The sequence below is a fragment of the Hemitrygon akajei genome, chromosome 7, assembly GCF_048418815.1.
Source record: "Hemitrygon akajei chromosome 7, sHemAka1.3, whole genome shotgun sequence".
In the NCBI taxonomy this organism is placed as follows: domain Eukaryota; kingdom Metazoa; phylum Chordata; class Chondrichthyes; order Myliobatiformes; family Dasyatidae; genus Hemitrygon; species Hemitrygon akajei.
In genome coordinates, this window is record NC_133130.1 from 93,554,768 (window position 1) to 93,577,970 (window position 23,203).

The 23,203-nt window shown below is 43.6% G+C and overlaps 1 protein-coding gene across 5 annotated transcripts in view; it reads right to left on the minus strand.

Annotated features, from left to right (window-relative positions):
• Nucleotides 1-23,203, minus strand: part of LOC140730680 (pleckstrin homology domain-containing family G member 1) — a 218,340-nt gene that overhangs the window by 194,633 nt on the left and 504 nt on the right. For 2 of the 5 annotated variants that reach the window (XM_073051448.1, XM_073051442.1), the window contains exon 1: nucleotides 3,637-3,860. The exons of 2 other annotated variants lie outside the window; for them this stretch is intronic. The gene's annotated coding sequence lies outside the window, so the exon portion shown is untranslated. Of the gene's footprint in view, nucleotides 1-3,636; nucleotides 3,861-4,227; nucleotides 4,272-23,203 lie in introns of those variants that run through there. One more of the 5 variants, XM_073051445.1, reaches the window with a different exon arrangement.

Here is a 23,203-nt window from a genome sequence, read left to right on the forward strand (position 1 = left end):
AAAGAATTAGATATTAGGAGGTGGAGTCAAAGAGGTTGATCTACAATTGCCAAAGGCAGGCCAAAAGAGAGGGGATGTATAAGGGGGTCAAAGTAGGCATAATGGAGATCTCGCTGGGGAATTGTAGGGCTGGAAGTGTTACACGTAGGGATGATGGGGAGACTGAAATGTGTTGGTGTTCAGTGCAGTTTGGATGTCCTTGTACATGGATCACTTAACATCCAAGTCCAGTAAGCAATTAGGAAAACAAACAATATTGGTCTGCATTTCAGGAGAAATTGACTACTACAGATGGCTTGCTTCAAACATTTAGAACCAGAAACAGATTGCATCATGGTTATTCTGTAAAGGTCTGCTACTGTTCCCCACCCCCCATCCCTCCAAGGAAGGATCTACTTACAATTCAACAAGTGCAGATTCCAAGAGTATTTATCATACGTGGAGTGATTAAGGGTACTGGTTCAAGGCTCTTCTGAGTTTAGGATAAGGAAAGATGCTGTTCTTGAAACAAACAAAATTCTAATGGAGCTTGACAGAGGTGAAAGAGGGCTAATGTTTACCTGTCTGGGCTCTATAGAAACAATAATCATGGTCTCAGAACAAAGGGTCAGTCATCAGGCACAGAGAAGCGAACATCTTTCACTCTGAGAGCAGTGAATTCTTGGAATGCTTGATTCATTGATGCTCAATTGCTGAGTATATTTGACGCAGAAAGTAATGGACGTTATGTGAACTGGTGGTTGCAGGCTGGTGCGGCTAAGGTCAGCAAGGAGTGACAATTTGAGTATGGAATAAATAGGTGATGGTCCTCATGTGGTTGAGGATGTACCAGAACCTGCTAAAGTTGGAACTGCCAGGGATACCCTGGAAGGTCAGGGCTCAAGATACAGAAAGAAAGCCGAGTGGTTGAACAGGGACTGAGCAGTGTGACAGAGGTAGTAGAAGGCAATAATCACAACTAAAGACAAAATAAGACTGGAAGGTAGGGTAAAGGATGGTTCATCCAGAGTTGAGTAGTCAGGGAAGGGGAAGAAATCCGTGATAAAAGTCCAGAGATGAAAAGGAGGCGTTGCTAATGCTGATGGTTTTAACATTTTCCAAAGTCTAATTGGAGGGAGGTGCAGTTTAACCAAGCAACACTCAGAAAATGCTGGAGGAACTCAGCAGGCCAGGCAGCATCTATGGATAAGAGTAAACAGTCGATGTTTTAGGCTGAGACCCTTCATCAGGACTGAACAAAAAAATGAGAAGGTGGGAGTGGGAGGAGAGGAAGAAACACAAGGCAGTGGGTGCTAGGTGAAACTGGGAGAGGGGGAGGTGGTGAAGTAAAGAGCTGGGAAGTTGATTAGTGAAAGAGATTAAAGGGAATCTGATAGGAGAGGACAGAAAGCCTTGGAAGAAAGGGAAGGGGGAGGTGCTCCAGAGGGAGGTGATAGGCAAGTAAGAAGATAAAGTGTGAGAGAGAGAAAAATGGGCCCTGAATGGTAGTGAGGGAGGAGGTGTAGGGGCAGGTGTAGCACTTGTTCTGCTTGCAAGGGTAAGTACCAGGAAGGAGATTAGTGGGGAGGGACGAATGGACAAGGGAGTTGCATAGATCCTTGTGGAAAGCAGAAAGTGGGGGCAGTGGAAGATGTGCTCAGTGGTGGGATCTCGTTGGAGATAGCAGAAGTTACAGAGAATTATATACTGGATCTGGAGGTTGGTGGGGTGGCAGGTGAGGACAAGGGGAACCCATCCCTGGTGGGGTGCAAGAAATGGAAGAGATGCAGGTGAGGGCAGTGTTAATGGTGGAGGAAGCCCTTTTCTTTGAAGAAGGGGGACATCTCCTTCGTTCTGGAATGAAAAGTCTCATCCTGAGAGCAGATGCAGCGTAGACAGAGGAATTGAGAGCAGGGCATCTGTAGATTTTCTCTTGTTTGCAGTATATCCAAACCTGCTGAAATTGTAATTGGGAAATTATATATCAGTCTGGTCTCCCTACTTAAGGAAGGACATGCTTGTGATTCAGCAAGTGCAAATTCCAAGAGGCCGACTGGGCTGACAACACAGTGGCAATGAAGTGCCAAGACAGAAACTCTGGAAGTGGAGCTAGGCATTTTAGGTGGGTATGTGGATTGGGCCACCATGTCTATTAATGACATCTCCAAAGATCAACATGATGATGATGCAAGGCGAGTAGACAAGACATCTGCAGAGAAGTCCAGAGATGATGGCAAAGAGGTGCAAGCAAAAGCTATTGTGGGTCTGTGTGTAGGCCTCCATTAGTCTTGATAGACCATGGATTTGCATCTTGGAAAGTTTCCCAAGCTGCAAGTCTCCCCTCTCCACGCCACCAATGTTGTCCAAGGGAAGGGCACCAGGACCCAAACAGCTTGGCACCGGTGTCGTCGCAGAGCAATGTCTGGTTAAGTGCCTTGCTCAAGGACACATGCAGCCTTAGCCAAGGCTCAAACTAGCAACCTTCAGATCACTTAACGCCTTAAACCACTTGACCATGTGCCAAGACACTGTGGGTAATACACATTGAATAAAGCCAGTCAACTTGCATAAAGAGATGAATGGGATAATGTTGGTCCAATGATTAAGGGTGCAAAATGTGAAAAGTGACACCAAAGGGAACAACATTTGTCGTTCCAGAGTCCAAAGAAACAATTATTTTGTTCTCCTTTACACTTGCGTATTTGAAATGATATTAAACAATCTTGAACATGGCTTTCAATCAGGGAGAGGGAAACTGATCGGAGTACACAGGACCTGGAGTTGTGTGTTAGCAAGCTTCAGGAACAGAGAGAGGATGCTTGGAGTTACAGTCTGCTTTGCATTATAAATTGTGTGAAGGGTGGAGTTGCTTGAGCAGTGGTTTGGAGAAGATCTCACAAATGATAACAGGATAATGACCAGACAATCCTTTGTATATGGCGGCTATGAAGGTACAAAAACTTCTTTTATGTAAACCTTGCCTGTTGCCATAGCTTTGCTTTGTCCAATTTAGGCATCGGATGAAGTAAGAGTTTAATGTTTCACTGACGAGACACCCCTCAGGCAGGGTTCTGCACCCTCAAGAGAGTTAATCTAAATTCCGAGCTCAAGTCTCTGAACTAGGATTTGAACTCAAAACCTTCTGAATGAGATCAACAGCCGCAGCTCACAACCTGCAGCAAGTAAAGTTTTTTTAATCAGAGCCTCCGATGAGTTGGAAGAGATGAAACTGTTTTAAAAAATTCTTTGGTTTCCAAAAACATCTTTTTAAATCGCCTAGCAGTGTCCAGAAACCTGTCCCCGGAGCGAGAGCTGATACTGGCTCGGGGCTCCAAACTTAGCCCATCAACTGACGCACTGAAACATTTTGTAGCCGGTTCTACTTGTTCGTGAGCAGATAGGTAACACCACGAGAACTCAACGGGGTTTCTGTAAAGTGATTCATGCTAAAACCGTCAATGTCTTCAAAAAGAAAGGGATTCGTTCCACGGATCACCGCTTGTAACCACAAACATCAAGCAAATCTTCACCCCCCCGCCCAAGAAAGCTTCTCTGTTACTGCTGAGCCTGCATTTCTCGGCCCCCTTTACAAAACACTCCATGCATGCTACCGTGATTAAGCAGCCACTCGGAAAATAAAAATCGCTGCAGACTTACCCAACTTTTTAAACTCCGTCCGCAGTTTCTGCCGTGCTCCTGCAGATGATTAACAACGAGGTACTTCTGAATGGTGCGACAGCCGAGCCCCGTACACCGTGCATATCCTCCAGCCTACTGACGCCACTCCCTAGCTACAGTACAGCCGCTGGCTAGAGCTGCACACTTACTGAAAGGGCTTGGATCGGCCTCCCTGGCTGTCAGCCAGCCGTACAGCTGAGTAGCAATCACATCACCACAATGTTCAGAATGCAGCAATAACCAGGAACGTCCCTGGGCGCTAACCTGGGTCTTAAACACCTTACTTTTTTTCCCCCACAACTATCTCCGGAGAGCCCAAAGTATATTTTTAAACACGTCATCGAAAGGGTTTTTGACTCCTGGTGCCTCGACCACTCGTGCCTAATACATCAGAATCACTTTGTTTTCTTCAAGTTGCTCAATTTCGGGCTTATACGCTGCTTTAAGTGGCAGAGCAAGGCACCAGGCTGCACCCCAGGGTACCCATAAATGCCGCAGCACCAATGCAAACCACTAGAAGGAGCAAGTGAGCGGCTGAAGACTTTCCCTCCGTCAAAAATTTCAGATTACCTGTCTTGCAGTGCAAGCTGTTCTTATCCCAACTCGAAGCAAGGGTTCCTTGTATAGGGAGTATTTGGCCAACAGTTCATAGAAGAGAAATAAGGTATGTGTTAGTAAATTAGAGACACAAGCGACTGTAGATGCTGGAACCTAGACCATAAAAAGCAGCTGGAGGAACTCAGTAGGTCAGGCAGAATCTGTGGAGGGAAATGGACGGTTAACATTTAGGTTAAGACGTTTTATCTGGACTGGTCTTGAACTCAGGTCTTAGACCTTTGAATCGGACTCTAAAGCAGGGGAACCATCTCCTGAACTCCACTTATCATCTGTATGCCAGTTACCAGCTGAGGCCGATACTCAGTGAGGCATTAGACTGGACACATGTAGATAAATCCAGCAGCCTTGCTGGAGCTCAGGACCATATGTTTGTGGGTGGAGAGGGTGCCCGATGAAAGAACACATACTATATAAACTTATGGCCCTAGTTCTAATTCTGCAACTATCCCCCACATCTTAGGAAATTGGTTGCTTTGTTGAATTGTTTGAACAATCTTAAAGCAAAAAAGAAGGGTCTCAGCCTGAAAAGTTGACTGTACATTTTTCCATAGATGCTGCCTGGCCTGCTGAGTTCCTCCAGCATTTGTGTGTGTTGCAATAATATTTAGGTTGATTTTTGCTTTCTATGGAATAGGAATTATTTCAAGTAAGATCATGAATAGTAAAAGCGTTGGGTGGTCAAAAACAACCTTATGTCAATTAGTTTCTGTCAGCCAGGAATCAGGCAAGCTTTAGTCTGCAGAATATCTGTATAGTACCTTTTACAATCATAGGACCTCCCAAATTGTCTTCCATACAAATAGGAAGAGTTAAAGTCATTATGTTGGTAATGCACGGAAAAGGGGTGCTTCGCTGAACCACCTGATCCTTCCTTTCTGCCCTGTTAGTCATTATAATCATGGCCAAACTGGCCAGTTCCCCATGGCACTGAATTTCCTGACCTTTCAAAAATGTATACATCTTCTCTTGAAATGCCCCCAGTGATCTAGCCTCATCACCACTGTTTGTGGGCATAAAGAACACATTCTTAATAAACTTATAGACCTGGTTCAAAATCTATGACCTGCACTCACACTTTGAGATTAACCACTTGCTGCAGAAAATTCGCAAGCCAGCTCTGTTTTAGAAGACTGCCAACTTACTTTGTATAGTGCAGCAGTTAGTCCACCAGCTGTAAGATCGGGGTTCAATTCCTGCCGTTGTCTGTAAGGAGTCTGTACATTCTTCCTGTGACCGTGTGGGTTTCTTCCGGGTGTTCCAGTTTCCACCCACGTTCTAAGGACATACAGTTAGGGTTAGTGAATTGATGGCATGCTTACTTGGCACCAGAAGCGTGGTGGTACTTGCGGGCTACTCATAGCGCATCCTGGGACTGTGTTGGTCGTTGGCACAGACGACACATTTCACTCTATGTTTTGATGCACATGTGACAAATAAAGCTCATCTCTCTGTCTTTGTAATACATCCTGTTGTTCAAGGTTCTTGCAACAGCGGAAATCTCTCAACCTCTACCTTGTCAGATTTCCTTAGGATGTTATAAGTTTTATATAAGGTCACCCCTCATTCTTCTAAGCTCCAAAGCAAACAATTTGAGCACAGCAAGATCCCACCATCAGCAACACCAACAAATTTATTAATGGCGCCTGAAGGATAAACGATTGCCAAGTTTTAGTGAGACTTCAGTGTCAGATCTATCCCTGCATTGCAGCACTCTTTCAGTACTGCACCAAGATGACAACCTAGATTCTACATCTCAGCCTCCAGAGCAGGCTGCCTTTTGACTTCTGGATTCAGTTTAAAAGATGTATAGGATCAGCTCTATTCCTTAATGTGACCTTCACAAAATGTATGTCACTACAGGGAAAAGGTACCCAATTTAACTTTTAATTAGTTTATATCTGAGTATACTTCTCATTCTTGAAAGATAATTAAGATGGTGAAATTTCAGTATGGTTACTAAATTTAGAATTTTACATTGCAGTTGATAGTCTTGCAAAAGACTTACAGAAGTGTTTCGCATGATGATATGGTGCATTGGATATTGAATGGTCATTGCCCTATTGTGGAAGTGCCTGTTATTAAATGTTCTCTAAACTGGAGAGATTAACTCGGTGATCACGTGTCACTTATAATAACTTGCACATATCGTCCAACTGCTGTGGAGTGTCAGTAATGCCGATGTGCAGCAGATGACCAGGAGCTGAAAGCGCAGGAACAGGAATAGAGCAGTCAGTTTCTTGGACTGTGGCCAGCATTCCACTAGGTCACAGCTGAGTTATACCTTTGTTGCACTTCCTGGCATTTTTAAAAATCTATAAATCTTGATATCCTAACCAAACAAAAATCTCAATCTTGAATGCTCCAATTACTTCTTATCATTCACAGCCTTTTAGGGAAGAATTCCATATTTCTAGTATCCTTTTTCTAAAAGGCCTGGGTCTAATTTTAGGATTCTGACATCTTAACCTGGATATTTCCCCCACTGGAGAAAATAATTCCTTTGCACTTCCCCTGTTGAATCTTTTTATAATTTTGAGCACATTCCTCCTTGACCTTTTAAACTCATGGGAATAATTGCCACGTTTATGGCATCACTCTTCATAACTTAACCCTTTAAAAGCTGATATCAGTCTGGGAGTCACGATTGTCCCTCACAAGACAATATTCTTTTCCTGAGCGGCAGAATGCAGAATTGCAACACAGTTTGGTCCCTGACAACTAATTGCAAATCAAACAGTTCACAAGCCAGAGATGCAGCTCTGAACTGAGTTCTCACCTGCCAGAAGATGCCCCATGGAAATAGACCATCAGAAAAGAATTTTAAATTTCCTTTTGCCATTCCTAATAATAAAGCTAACATTTAGTAAAGAGGATAGGACATGAAAGAACAGGACCTATCAAGTGTGACAGTAGGAAAGTGTGTATGGAACCGGAGGAAATAGCAGAGGTACTTAATGAATATTTTACTTCAGTGTTCACTATGGAAAAGGACCTTGGTGATTGTAGGGATGACTTACAGCAGACTGAAAAGCTTGAGCATGCAGATATTAAGAAAGAGAATGTGCTGGAGGTTTTGGATAGCATTAAGTTGGATAAGTCGCCGGGACCAGACGAAATATACCCCAGGCTACTGTGGGAGGCGAGGGAGGAGATTGCTGAGCATCATCAATGGGGACAGGAGAGGTTCTAGAGGATTGGTGGGTTGCAGATGTTGTTCCTTTATTCAAGAAAGGGAGTAGAGATAGCCCAGGAAATTATAGACCAGTGAGTCTTACCTCAGTGGTGGTAAGTTGATGAAGAAGATTCTGAGAGGCAGGATTTATGAACATTTGGAGAGGTATCGTATAATTAAGAATAGTCAGCATGGCTTTGTCAAGGTCAGGTTGTGCCTTACGAGCCTGCTTGAATTTTTTGAGGGTGTGACTAAACACATTGATGAAGGTAGAGCAGTGGATGTAGTGTATATGGATTCCAGCAAGGCATTTGATAAGGTACCCCATGCAAGGCTTACTGAGAAAGTAAGGAGGCATGGGATCCAAGGGGACATTGCTTTGTGGATCCAGAACTGGCTTGCCCACAGAAGGCAAAGAGTGGTTGTAGACGGGTCATATTCAGCATGGAGGTCGGTCACCAGTTGTGTGCCTCAGGGATCTGTTCTGGGACCCTTACACTTTGTGATTTTTATAAATTACCTGGATGAGGAAGTGGAGGGATGGGTTAGTAAGTTTACTGATGACACAGAGGTTGGAGGTGTTGTGGATAGTATGGAGGGCTGTTGGAGGTTACAGTGGAACATTGATAGGATGTAAAACTGGGCTGAGAAGTGACAGATGGAGTTCAGCCCAGAAAAGAGTGAAGTGGTTCATTTTGGTAGGTCAAATATGATGGCAGAATATAGTATTAATGGTAAAACTCTTGGCAGTGTGGAGGGATCTTAGGGTCTGAGTCCATAGGACGCTCAAAGCAGCTGTGCAGGTTGACTCTGTAGTTAAGGAGGTTTACGGTGTATTGGCCTTCATCAATTGTGGAATTGAATTTTGGAGCCGAGAGGTAATGTTGCAGCTATATTGGGCCCTGGTCAGACCCCACTTGGAATACTGTGCTCAGTTCTGGTCGCCTCACTACAGGAAGGATGTGGAAACCACAGAAAGGGTGCAGAGGTGATTTACAAGGATGTTGCCTGGATTGGGGAGCATGTCTTATAAGAATAGGTTGAGTGAACTCAGCCTTTTCTCCTTGAAGCGACAGAGGATGAGAGGTGACCTGATAGAGGTGTATAAGATGATGAGAGGCATTGATTATGTGGATAGTCAGAGGCTTTTTCCCAGGACTGAAGTGTCTGCCACAAGAGGGCACAGGTTTAAGGTGCTGGGGAGTAGGTACGGTAGAGATGTCAGGGGTAAGTTTTTTTTAAACGCAGAGAATGGTGAGTGCGTGGAATGGGCTGCCGGCAATGGTGGTGGAGGTGGATATGATAGGGTCTTTTAAGAGACTTTTGAATAGGTGCATGGAGCTTAGAAAAATAGAGGGCTATGGGTAACCCTAGCAATTTCTAAGGTAGGAACGTGTTTGGAACAACTTTGTGGGCTGAAGGGCCTGTATTGTGCTGTAGGTTTTCTATGTTTCTAAATTTAACCCAAGTTTATGTCCGGCTAATAATATTCTTGAAAAAGACTTTACTGCAGATAAGGTTTTAAATGCTACTGACGTTTTTAAACAGGACCCTGCTGCTGGCTTGGATGCTGTGTCATTACAATGCACATCAATATGCTAACTAGAATATTTTCTTGGGTTTGAAGTAGTAAAATTCCAGCTGGAGTCAAGAACAGCCCATAGCAGCTGACAAACCCATCCCACTGATTTTGACTGTATGTAGAGTATGAGCTGTATGTAAGTTGGGCATTCATTACTTGGGGAAGGCCAGTATTCCAAATCATTCTCTGGAAATTAAGAGCCACTCTCCTGGGCTCTCCCATTCCCTTGCAGTAAAGGATTGCATTTCATTCACCTTCACAGTGGCAGTGAGAGACTCGGGTACATGGACTCACTATTTTGTCACTCCAGTCACAGTTGAGCATCATGGTAAACCCAGACAGTTCTCCGATAATTCACGCTGAACCAGGGTGCTGGATATCAAATCATTAACTGCTTCCTGGTCTGCCACCATGCTCACCTCTTCAGAAGCTCTTCTGTCCACCGCCTCAGATACTCTCACACCATCCAGACCATGCCCTCTTCTCCCTTCTACCAGTAGGCAAAAGGGATAAGGGGCTTCAGTCCCACACCACCAGGTCCAGGAACAGTTATTACACTACAACCATCAGGATCTCAAACCTGTCACGGTGTGCACTGACAGACAGCTTAACCCAGGTGCAAAGGAATGACAGACGCCCAAACTGAGACAGAAACAAGAATATTTTTCATAGGATAGCCAGCAGAACACTGGTGGCTTTTGTCTGAGTAATACTACAAGATAAATCATTCTCGAAACACACAAGGACCCCGCGATCTGGGGTCATTAGGAATCCACTTTAATTAGGATTCTAATTAGGAATCCACTTTAAATAAGTGCAGTTTGCAGAAAACCCGTGCCAATCACAATAAACTCGACAAGGTTAACCAGGAAGCACAAGGGTTAAACAATTCTAGATAAGACAATTAATAAATACGGGTGCAAAGCCAGCAGGGCTTGTGACAGTACTTCCATCCCTTAGGCCGTCACCTGATGGACCAGGGAGTCCGGGAAAACTTGAGATGGCTCACCTCATCCATGTGGCAGCAGCCATTTCATCCTGTTACAGCACACACTCACACGGTTGCTCACGCCATTGGATCCCGTGCCCTGTGTGCAAGTAAATAGCTGGGCTCAGTGGCTGTATTATCTGGGACTAGTCCATTGTCCCAGAGTGCTGGCCAGCTCTAACTGCTGGAGGATCTGTGAATTTTGCTGCATGTGGTTCTTCTAGTCATACTGTAATTATTCTCAACTTTTATTCAGTCAACACAACCAACTGCATGAATGAAAAGCACCACTGTGTAATTGTAAGGCCAGAATCTTCCATATTAGGTCAAACTCCCAAGGCAGAACAATCTGGAACGTGGAGCAAACTGCACTATGGTTTTCACCTTAGTTTTAAAGGAGGTATAGAAACTTCTAAATCAGGGTATCACGCCTATCCGTGCCTGATATCTGTGGACTCAGGTGCTATGAGATAAACTTAGTATTAGTATGTCTCCTAGGTAAGGCTTTAAACACAAATCACACTTACCACCTCCAACTTTACCAGACATTGCTACCACCATTTGTATTTTTATTTATTATTAATATTTTAAAATTATGAAAGTAACCAATGTAAATTATAACAATTAAATTGGATTAAAAGTGTGAAAGATGTACCATAAAAATTCTTTCTGACTCCAGCACAGTCTCCGAGGGGACTACATCTGTGTGAAGTGCATCCGGCTGCAGCTCCTTGAAGACCGTGTTAGGGATCTGGAGCAGCAGCTGGATGATCTTCGGCTTGTACAGGAGAGTGAGGAGATAAATCGATCAGAGTCTTCCTGAAGTTACAGGAGACGAGTAGCTGGATGTCCATCAGGTGAAATGATAATGTGAAAAGGCAGTTCATGCTGAGCACCCCATGGCCATTCCCTTCGATAATAAGTATACCACTCTGGATACTGTTGTGGGGGATGACGTTAGTAGCATTGAGCATGGATTCTGTGGTGCAGAAGGAAAAGAGGGAAAAGAGAGGAACGGAAGTAATTGGGGGATTCAATAGTCAGGGGAGCAGACAGGAGATTCTGTGGACGTGAACGGCCCCAGGTGTCAGGGTCAGGGACGACTTGGATCGCATCCACAGTATTTTATGGTATTGATGACATAGGAAGGAAAGGCAAAGGTTCTGAAAAGAGAATTCAGAGAGCTAGGTAGAAAGCTGAGAAACAGGACCTCTTGGGTAGTAATTTCTGGATTGCTGCCTGTGTCACATGCCAGTGAGGGTAGAAACAGGATGATTTGGCTGAGAAGCTGGTGCAGGCGGCAGGGCTTCAAGCTCTTGGATCATTGAAATCTCTTCTGGGGGAGGTATAACCCGTTCAAAAGTGACGGGTTGCACCTGAACCCAACGGGGTACCAATATTCTCACGGGCAGGTTTGCTAGAGCTGTTGGGGAGGGTTGAAACTAATTTGGCTGGGGGGGTGGGGACTGGGGTAAAGGGACTCAGGATAGGACAGATGGCAAAAAAAGCAAAGAGAGCAGGCAGTCGGACTGTCAGGAAGGGCAGGCAGGTGATAGGACAAAATTGCAGCCAGTGGGGTGCATTAGGGATACAGAATCAAAAAGGGTAGTAAATACAGTACTCAAAGTGTTATATTTCAACACACAAAGTATAATGACTAAGGTGGATGATTTGGTTATATCAGGTATGATGTCATGGCCATCACTGAATCATGGCTGAAGGATAGTTGTTGTTGAGAGCTGAACGCCCAAGGTTACACGTTGTATTGGAGGAATAGGAAGGGAGGCATGGCTCTGCTGGTAAAGAATGGCATTAAATCATTAGAAAGATGTGATATAGAATTCTTGTGGGTTGAGTTAAGAAACTGCAAGCGTAAAAGGACCCTGATGGCAGTTATATACAGGCCTCCCAACAGTAGCTGGGATGTGGACCACAGATTACAATGGTAAATAGAAAAGGCGTGTCAAAAGGGTAATGTTATGATAGTCATGGGAGATTTCAACATGCAGGTTGATTAGGAAAATCAGGTTGGAAATGGATCCCAAGAGAGTGAGTTTGTTGAATGCCTAAGAGATGGCTTTGTAGAACAGTTTGTCGTTGAGCCTACCAGGGGATCAGCTATACTGGATTGGGTGTTATGCAATGAACTGGAGGTGATTAGGGAGCTTAAAGTAAAAGAACCCTTGGGAGACAGTGATCACAATATGATTGAGATCAACTTGAAATTTGATTGGGAGAAAGTAAAGTCTGACATAGGAAATTACAATGGTGAAAGAGAAGAGTTGGCCAAAGTAAACTGGAAGGAGGTGCTGGCAGGGATGACAGCAGAGCAGCAATGGCATCAGTTTCTGGGAAAAAATGTAGGTGGTGCAGGATCGATGTATTCCAAAAACAAAGAAATACTCAAATGGCAAAATAGTACAACCGTGGCTGACAAGGGAAGTCAAAGTTAATGTAAAAGCAAAATAGAGGGCACACAACAAAGCAAAAATTAGCAGGAAGGTAGAGGATTGGGAAGCTTTTAAAACCTACATGGAGCAACTAAAAGAATCTTTAGGAGGGAAAGATGAAATATGAAAGCAAGCTAGCAAACGACCTCGAAGTGGAGAGTAAAAGCTTTCTCAAGTATGTAAAAAAAAATAAAAGAGAGCAGCAAGTGGATATAGGACTGCTAGAAAATGAGGCTGGAGAAATAGTAATGGGGACAAGGAGATGGCAGATGAACTAAATGAGTATTTTGTACCAATCTCTACTATGGAAGACACTAGCAGTGTGCCAGATGTTGAAGGGTGTGGGGGAAGAGAAGTGAGTGCAGTTTCTATTACAAGGGAGAAGGTGCTCAAAAAGCTGCTCGCCAAGTTAAGAGCCCATGGCATTACAGGAAAGTTACTGACATGGTTAGATCATTGATTGATTGGTAGGAGGCAACAAGTGGGAATAAAAGGACCCTTTTCTGTTTGGCTGCCAGTGACTAGGTGTTCCATAGGGGGTCAGTGTTGGGACCGCTTCTTTTTATGCTGTATGTCAATGATTTAGATGATGGAATAGGTGGAAACATTGTTGGAGGGGCAGGCAGTGTTGAGGAAACGGGTAGGCTGCAGTAGGACTTAGATTAGGAGAATGGGTAAGAAAGTGGCAAATGAAATGCAATGTTGGAAAATGCATGGTCATGCACTTTGGTAGTAGAAATAAACATGCAGACTATTTTCTAAACCAGGAGAAAATCCAAAAATCTGAGATACAAAGGGACTTGGGGGTCCTTGTGCAGTATACCTTAAAGGTTAGTTGGTGGTGAGGAAGGCAAATGCAATGTTAGCATTCATTTCAAGAGGTCTAGAATACAAGAGCAGGGATGTGATGCTGAGGCTTTCTAAGGCACTGGTGAGGCCTCACCTTGAGTACTGTGAACAGTTCTGGGTTCCTCATCTAAGAAAAGATGTACTGGAATTGGAAAAGCTTCAGAGGAGGTCCACGAGGACGATTCCAGGAATGAAAGGGTTATCATATGAGGAATGTTTGATAGCTCTGGGTCTGTACTTGCTGGAATTTACAAGGGTGAGTGGGAGCTCACTGAAATGCTTCAAATATTGAAAGGCCTAGACAGAGAAGATGTGGAGAGGATGTTTCCCATGGTGGGGGTCTAGGCCAAGAGGGCACAGCTTCAGGATAGAGGGGTGTCCATTTAAAACAGAGATGTAGAGAAATTTCCTTAGCCAAAGGGTGTGAGTTTGTGAAATTTGTCACCTCAGGCAGGTGTGGAAGCTAGGTTGTTGGGTGTATTTAAGGCAGAGTTTGATAGATTCTTCATTGGATATGGCATGAAAGGTTACAGGGAGAAGGCCGTGGAGTGGGGTTGAGGAGGGGAAAAAAAGGATCACCCATGATTGAATGGTGGAGCAGACTGGATGGGCCAAATGGCCTAATTCTGCTCCTATGTCTTATGGTCTTTTATGTTGCCCATGATTTGTCCTGTTTCCGCTTTAGAAGTGGAATGATATTGATCTTTATGGTTGTAGGTCAAGTCCCTCTTTACTGTCTTGAGTTCATAATCCAGGCTGGCACTCCAGTGTAGCACTGATGGACCGCTGTACCTTTGGAGGAATCGTTTGTGAAGCCTACTAAACTGTAAATTTATCTCTGCCCATGCACCAAAGTTTGATACCACTGCTGCCCCTTGTTTCCAGTGCTTGTTGTCCTATCTGAGTGCCCAGTAGAAGTTGATTGGGAAGAAATGATGGAGAGAGAGGAAAGACCACTCAGAAATTCTAGGCAAGGCTCATCAATAACTTGACACACATCAAGAATGAAAAGAAAATTAAGCTCACAGTAGATTTGTTAACCTATCATTTAGAATCCAGCTATTTGAAAGAAAGTCCCATTTCTCTTGCTTTCCTGCAGTTTTTCCACAATCCTATAGATACCTCTCCTTCCAATCCTTAATATACAATCCTTTCTGAGCATCACCAGTGCCCTTTCCACCAGCACATTCTGGACTGTAACATCGCATGGAAAATAGAAGGGAAATACATATCTGGGATTTCAGGTGGTCCCTGGGGCAGAGTGGTGCAGCTGTAGATTTTACATCTCCTTGCTAGAGGCTTGGTTTCGATCCTGATGTGCAGCCATAGATTCTGAAGGAACTGATGATGATGTGGGGAGAGTAAAATGGGATTTGGGAAGGGCTAGTGCAAGGGGGTGCTACATGGCAGACACCAACTCGATGGGCTGTAGGGCCTACATTGCTCCATGATTCCACAAGAAACCACTTCCTCTTTAAGGTAAATTCACACAATTACTTGAAGGTACAGTATAATAAATATCAGAGCATTTACAAACATAAGCAACTGTAGTCTGCTCTGAGAATGAGAAGGCCACCTTTTCCAGGATGTTTCTGACGTGCACCTCATACTTTGAGAGATTCATCAGGCCTGGCTGTAAAACAATACATTACGCAGTACTTTGCACATAGGTTTTAGTCATTATGTACCAGCGGTAGAAAGTGAGTCATTTCAATACAAATGCCTACCTATCTAATAGAGCAAACATCCAGCCTAAATCACAGCTGCTTGAATCTAGCATGCCTGTCAAGCTAGCCTTGACAAAGTGCTCAAGGATGTGCACAGGGCCACACGTACTAAGGGAACTGGAAAAACTACATCCTGATCATTCTCCTGGGAAATGAAGTAGTGAAGTACCGGAATGTGCTCACGTAACAAACTTCCCAGCTCAACCAAAAGCAGGATTCCTCTGAAGTTTTTTTTTAACCTGTTAAGAGATGGGCCATCACTTCATGTCTGTCAGAGTTTTTCCATTCTCTAGACGTACAAAAATAATCCTTGGAGGTTTGAAACCCAAACCATGTCTTATGAGCAAAAATCAAAATCAGAATCAGGTTTAATATTACTGGCATATGTTATGAAATCTGTTGTTTTGCAGCAGCAGTACATTGCTATACATAAAGAAACTATAAGTGACAGTAAGAAATATACAAAAACTAAATTAAGTTGTGCACTTGTCTACTTGCACATTGCAATGAGGTAGCTGGAAACTCTTCGCAATGATCAGAAAGCGATTTGTGTCTACAGTACACTTCATACTTGGAAGAAACAATTGAAGTCTATTGTAGCAACTTCAGGGCTCATCTTTTTCAATTATAACCTCAGGCATGAGCTACTTTTACAAGACTGTGATAGGTTATTTGGTAGTTCCTCTGCCTTTGGATCAGGTAATTGGATAAATTTTGTCACAAGTACCGAGATACAGTGAAACGCTTTTGGTTGCATGCCATCCAGATTATTCCATTTGGTACTTTGAGGCTGTACAAAAGGGGAGCAAACAGAAGGCAGTGAGAGTTAGAGAGAAAGTGCAGGGCAAGTGGGCAAGGTCATGACGAGGTAGTCTGAAAATGAAGAGTTCATCTTTGTTGCACAAGAAGTCTGTGCAAGAGTTATGTAACAGCATTGAAAGCATCTCTGCTTGAGCATGGTGGTATGTGTTAGAAACATAGAAAACCGACAGCACAATACAGGCCCTTCGGCCCACAAAGTTGTGCCGAACATGTCCTTACCTTAGAAATTACTAGGCTTACCTATAGCCCTCTATTTTTCTAAGCTCCATGTACCTACCTAAAAGTCTCTTAAAAGACCCTATCATATCTGCCTCCACCACCGTTGCCAGCAGCCCATTCCACGCATTCACCACTCTGAGTAAAAAAAACTTACCCCTGACATCTCCTCTGTACCTACTTCCAACCACTTCCTGCGTCCTCTTGTGGCAACCATTTCAGCCCTGGGGAAAAAGCCTCTGACTATCCACATAATCAATGCCTCTCATCATCTTATACACCTCTATCAGGTCACCTCTCATCCTCCGTCACTACAAGGAGAAATGGTCAAGTTCACTCTCCTCTGTACCCTTTCTATGGTTTCCACATCCTCCCTGTAGTGAGGCGACCAGAACTGAGCACAGTGCTCCAAGTGGGGTCTGACCAGGATCCCATATAGCTGCAACTTTACCTCTCGGCTCCTAAATTCAATTCCACAATTGATGAAGGCTAATACACCATACGCCTTCTTAACCACAGAGTCAACTTGCGCAGCTGCTTTGAGCGTCCAATGGACTTGGACCCCAAGATCCCTCTGATCCTCTACACTGCCATGAGTCTTACCATTAATATTATATTCTGCCATCATATTTGACCTACCAAAATGAACCACTTCACACTTATCTGCGTTGAACTCCATCTGCCACTTCTCAGCCCAGTTTTGCATCCTATCAATGTCCTGCTGTAACCTCTGACAGCCCTGCACACTATCCACAACATCCCCAACCTTTGTTTCATCAGTAAACTTACTAACACATCCCTCTACTTCCTCATCCAGGTCATTTATAAAAATCATGAAGAGTAAGGGTCCCAGAACAGATCCCTGAGGCACTCCACTGGTCATCAACCTCCATGCAGAATATGACCCGTCTAATGTCCCCTTGGATCCCATGCCTCCTTACTTTTTCAGTAAGCTTTGCATGGGGTACCTTATCAAATGATTTGCTGAAATCCATATACACTATATATACTACTCTTCCTTCATGAATGTGTTTAGTCACATCCTCAAAAAATTCAATCAGGCTCATAAGGCACGACCTGCCCTTGACAAAGCTATGCTGACTATTCCTAATCATACTATACCTCTCCAAATGTTCATAAATTCTGCCTCTCAGGATCTTCTCCATTAACTTACCACCACTGAGGTAAGAATCACTGGTCTATAATTTCCTGGGCTATCTCTACTCCCTTTCTTGAATAAAGGAACAACATCCGCAACCCTCCAATCCTCCGGAACCTCTCTCATCCCCATTGATGATGCAAAGATAATCGCCAGAGGTTCAGCAATTGCCTCCCACAGTAGCCTGGAGTACATTTCATCCGGTCCCAGCGACTTATCCAACTTACAAAAGTTCTCAAACTTTTGAGGCTTCTCCCACATGGGAAGGATGAGAAGAGAGAATGACTGGGGTGGGAAGAGTCCTGGATTATGCTGGCCACCTTCCTGGAGTCAATTAAGGGGAAGCTTGTTTCCAATGATAGACTGGACTGTGTTCACAACTCTGCAATTTCTCAAGGTCTTGGGAAGAGGGAGCAGCAAGCTGTTACTTTCTGTGGTACATCTGTAATAATTTGGTAAGAATCATTGGGTATAACCAAATTTCCTCAGCATTCTGAGGGAGTTGAGGCGCTGGTGTGTTTCCTTGGACATAGCTTCCTTGTGACTGGACAAGGACGATTTGTTGGTGATATTTACACCTAGGAACTCTAAGATCCCAATTATCTCTGCCTCAGCAAGGGGCAAACTCCACTAATACGCAAAGAGAGAGTGTGATACTATTGTTGTCTTTTCGATGAGACTGCAAATCAAGTCTTTGTCTGCCCCATCAGATGGAGTACATGACTCAATGGTACTGTTTCCACAGAGGAAGGGGATTATGGTGTCCTGTCAATATTCAATCAAAGTTCAAAGTAAATTTCTTATCAAAGTACATATATGTCACCACATACACACCCTGATTCATTTTCTCACAGGCATTCACAGTAGAGCAAGAAAATACAACAGAAACAATGAAAAACTACACACGACTGACAATCCATGTGCAAAAGAAGACACATTGTGCAAATACCAAAAAAAAAGATGAATAAGTAAATAAATAAGTAGAGAACGTGTGGTAAACTATGTGTATACCTGTCTGGACACACCCCTCTGCTGACTGCTCCTGTGGCTCCTCCCACAGACCCCTGTATAAAGGCGACTGGAGGCACTGCTCCTCCCTCAGTCTCCAAGATGTCGTGGTCACGTTTGGAGCTAATAAAAGCCTATCTTTTGCCTCCCGTCTCCGAGAGTTATTGATGGTGCATCAGAACGCAAGTTGTAGATTCCTTGAAATAGAGTCCATAGGTTGTGGAATAGTTCAGTGTTGATGTGAATTAAGTTATCCAGACTGGTTCAGGAGCCTGATGGTTGAGGGGTAATAATTGTTCCTGAACCTGGAGGTGTGGGACCTAAGGCTCCTGTATCTTCTTCCCAATGGCAGCAGCGAGAAGATTAGGGCCTAGATGGTAGGAGTCCTTGATGATGGATGCTGCTTTATTGTGGCAGCACTCCTTGTCGATGTGCTCAATGGTGGGGAGGGTTTTTCCTGGGATGGACTGGGTTGCATCCATTACTTTTTGTAGGCTTTTCCGCTCCTGGGATTGGTGTTTCCATGTGTGACCTTGATGCAACCAGTCAGGATACAAGTTAAACTATCTCATCATTATCACACTATCTTAGTACACACTGGTTGCTGCATTTCAACAGTAAATGCATTTGAAAAATACTTGTGACACAATACTGCAGATGCTAAGGTCTGGCAGAAGAAACAAAATGCTGGAGTAATTCAGTGGGTCAGGCAACACCAGTGGAAGCAGAAGGATGGTGGATGATTTGGACAAACCAGACCATTACTCTGCCTCCACAGATACTAACTGACCTACTGCGTTCTTCCACAGCTTGGTCTTTGAAAATTACTTCACCGAATGGAAAGTGCTTTGGTTGTTCTAAGATTTTGGAATATTTGACAATTTTATGTCCTTTGAAATTCTTTCCCACCGCAAAGCAGAGAAGATGGCACAAATCTCAAAATAAACTACAATTAAAGGAACACAGAACGTAACTAGCAGCAGCCATCTTGGAAGGCAGCCTAATTGAGGAGTGTGCATGATGTTACAAACCACAAGCTGGAGGGCTGTCAGATACAACCAAGACTTTCAGTGTGTGGTATGTAACTGATTTCGCATCACAAGTCATAGTGGTAAACTTGGCCAGACAAGCTCTCATTACTGGGACACAGAATATAAGAGAGGAAGTTATAGTACAACTTGGTTGGACAACAGTTGGAATACTGCCTGGAATATGTCTTTCAGAGAAAAGACACGATTCCACTGAGGAGGGTGAAAAGGATGTTCCCTGGGATAAGATGTGTTAAATATGAAGAGAGGCTGGAAGATCTGCTTTCTTTGGAGGGGAGCAGGTTGAAGAGGGATCCAAATGAAGTAAATGAAATTTGAGGTGCATGAATAGGACAGATAATGAGGAACCTTTACTCTTAGCAGAGTATGACCTGAGGGTGAAATGTTTAAGGGATAGGTGATCTTCTCCGTGGATTGTCACCTTGTCATGGTGGAGAAGCTTGTGTAGTCCTGAGATCCCAAGAGTGATGACATCTGGAGCTATGCTCCTGGTATTGTCACCCATGGCGGTAAGGTCAAGGGTGAGGTCACTGACAAAGAACAATACAACCAAGACCTCAACTGTGGAACAGGCGGTCCACCTCAAACTCAACGGCTGTGAAGGTGGATGAAAGCTGCAGCAAATCCATCAGCTCCAATCATTGTGGTTTCCATGCCATTGGAATCCGTTGGTTGATTTGTGAAGTATCATGTGCTTCTTGGAGTGCAACATCAAGTACACGTTAAACAAATATACGTATGGGCGTCTTTGCTCTTCGGAAACAGAACGAAGACCATCATCCTCGACCTTGAGTGATAGCCACGATGACAGTGATTTAGAGGGAAAGATTTTTTTTCCACCCAGATGGTTGCAATATGCTACACAGTGCTAAGGGTGGTGGTGGATCCAGCTACCATCACGATATTTAAGTATTTTGATGAGAACATAACTGTTTTAACAACTCAAAGCCACTTATCTGCGATTGCTGCATATCCTTTCATACCACTACCCAGCAAGTCTATTATCCTCAGGACTGAAAGTGTAATTTCACTCCAGAAATATTGCCAGAGCACCGGAACTTCCTGCGCTCCTGAGATCTTCAGCTTCCACATCAACAAGCAGACTGTTAAGGATTCATCAAAGGGAATCCACTGCACTGGCAGTGCAGAATCCTGCCAGTACTGTCCGGGTTCTGCATTTACAATAGTGGCCTTCAGGAGGCTTTCAGTTAGGCACTGTTGTATAACTGTGCAGGGAATGGAGGGATATGGATCATGTGCAGGCTCTGACCTTGAGGGATAAAGGACTTGTCCTGTGCTGTACTGTTCTATGTTCTACTCCCTATGTACTGCTCCACAATGCCAGCCTGGATTGTGTGAGCTCTCGTCCCAGAACAAGGTTGGAACCCACAATGTTCTGACTTTGAGGAATGAGAACAATCAGGTTAATAAATAGAGATGAATGCAATTAATACTGTGGGTGGGGGGAGGGAAGGATGATCCAAGATATCACCTCAATTATCAGGATAATCAATGAATATGAAAAGACATGCGTCTTCCACAATGTCTGAGAGCAGAGCAAGATTAAACTTTCTTCTCTACTAGGATTGAATGCAGTGTACAAGATAGTATTGTCATTCCACCTTTATTGACCTGTGAACGTCTAGGTCCAGCTCTCTAGATTCAGAACGATTGGCAGAGGTGAGCACCTTTAAGCATTTCATTTGTATTTAGATGAACACTGAGGAGACAGTAGACCACGTAGTTAAGCTACGAAAAGCATAGAATTAAACTCCCTAATTACAAGGCCTTGTTTAGTTATGAGAACTTGTATTGTGCTATCAAGCACTGTCCTTTATCAACTGTTCAAGAATTTCCAGTGCTAATAGTTATTTTTTTCTTTTCTAGCTGATAGTCCCACTTACACATCATTACTATCATGTCTGCACAGAGCAAGAATGCCAGGAGTAGTATGATTAAACGTTTTTACTGAGTCATGTTAGTAACAGTACACACTGGGCAACTTACAGTGTGGGAGCAATGAACTGGGCCTGATGAGACAAAAAAAAGTGCACTCAAAAACCCACTCCAAAAGAATGAGACTGAGGGAGGGGAGAGGGGGGAGAGAGAGGGGAGAGAGAAGAGAGAGAGAGAACTCTCTGTGTGTAAGAGAGCCAATCGATTCACTACACAATCAATCAGCCACAATTGATCCGATACGCTTCAATTATCCTGATTCCCCAAACTATCACTGTCAGAAATTTGGCCTATCGACCTTGTTTTGCCTCTTTGAAACTGCTACCCAATTAGCCTCAATCACCTCATTTTCCCCTTACCATTACATTCTCCTTTTTTAGGTTCCCTGTAAAATTCACTTTTGGAAAATATAGAAACTACCTCTGCTATCATCTCAGAGGGTGCTTTCTTGCTCTTTATATCTTTATTCATACAACAAATTTCCCCCTCTGCCCTTTTTTTTGCATATTATCTTAAATCAGTGGCACTGACAGTCCTGCCAATGGAAACTATTTCTGCTGAGTTAAAACCTTCCAGGTTAGACTGGTTTATACTTTTCTAATCAGAAGCATGAAGCTGGAAACTGCTCTAATAGCGGTCTGAAGACTTAGCAAAGAAACCCTCAGCAACAGAACAGAATAATGGGAACCAGCAAGAGTTAAATGTTGAACGCTTGTAGTGAGAATGGGACCTGTAAATTGAACTTATTTCCACCACTGAAGTGAGTGTACTGATACTTATCTTTAGAGGAGCAGTTTTGTTTAAGGGTCCTTGCTTAATGTTGCACTAGCTTTCAAATATCCATCTCTCCCAGAACAATGACCTATTCTTTCCTTATTCACGCTTGGTTTGCTTTTCTCAATTTGGCACTGATTGAGAGCCAGATGCTTCCTCTCCCTCACCCCTCCCAAACTCCTGTTCCATAGTCCAGCCCTGATTTATGTCGAGGCGAATGGCTGCCTCAGTCAAATACAAAGTGAGGGCCAAGGCCTGGTTCCTCCCATTCACAGTAATTGTGTCTGAAGAATGTGTAACAAAGAGGTGAGCTGGGAACAAAGGAAAACCCCAAAAGAGATGCCTCATGGAATCAGTCATCCTGAGATGAAGATGGGAGCTGAATTAACCTGAACAAAACAAATTATGAAGATCGAACTATTGATGGGGGCTCCGTGACAAGGAAAGGGGATGAAGGGAAGTGTGACCCATTCAGAGCCTGCAGACGTAATTAGAATAGCTTAACAATCATAGTAAGAGCCTCAGCTGCTTCCTTTTCCTCACCATATGTTATCACAAGACACAACTCAGTTATTTCCCATCTGGCTCATACCAGTACAGCCGGCTATGTAGCACTGCAGGGAAGACTACACTGTGTACTGAACGAAGAGAGGCAGCTCTGCAATTATAAAAAATGTACAACTGGAAACATCCTCATCTTCAGAGATGCATGGGTTGAAGTCAAAAACAAGACTGAAAGAGATATAAGGAGGAAGAAAATAGAGAACAACTCATACTAGTTTTAAAATAAAAACCACATTACATCAAAAAGGAAAAACCTGCTGGAAATCTGAAATAATACAGGAAATACGCAGCAGGTCATACAGTACCTGTGGAGAGAGAAAGAGTTAATGTTTCAGGTCACTGACCTCTCCAGCATTTTGTTTTAACTCGCATTTATATAGCAATGTTACTGACTTCAGGACATCTCGATATGCTTTACGGTCAAATTCAGCAATATTGGGAAGTGTGGCGACTGTAATGGGCAGCAAAAGGCTACCCTCCCACAGACAGCAATGTGTTATAGCACCAGATTAGCAAATTAAGGCATGCACTGAGGGATAAATATTGACCAGAAAACCTTGCCAGAGATTCTTCACACTCAACTGGGAAAGCAGACAAAGCTACTATGTGATG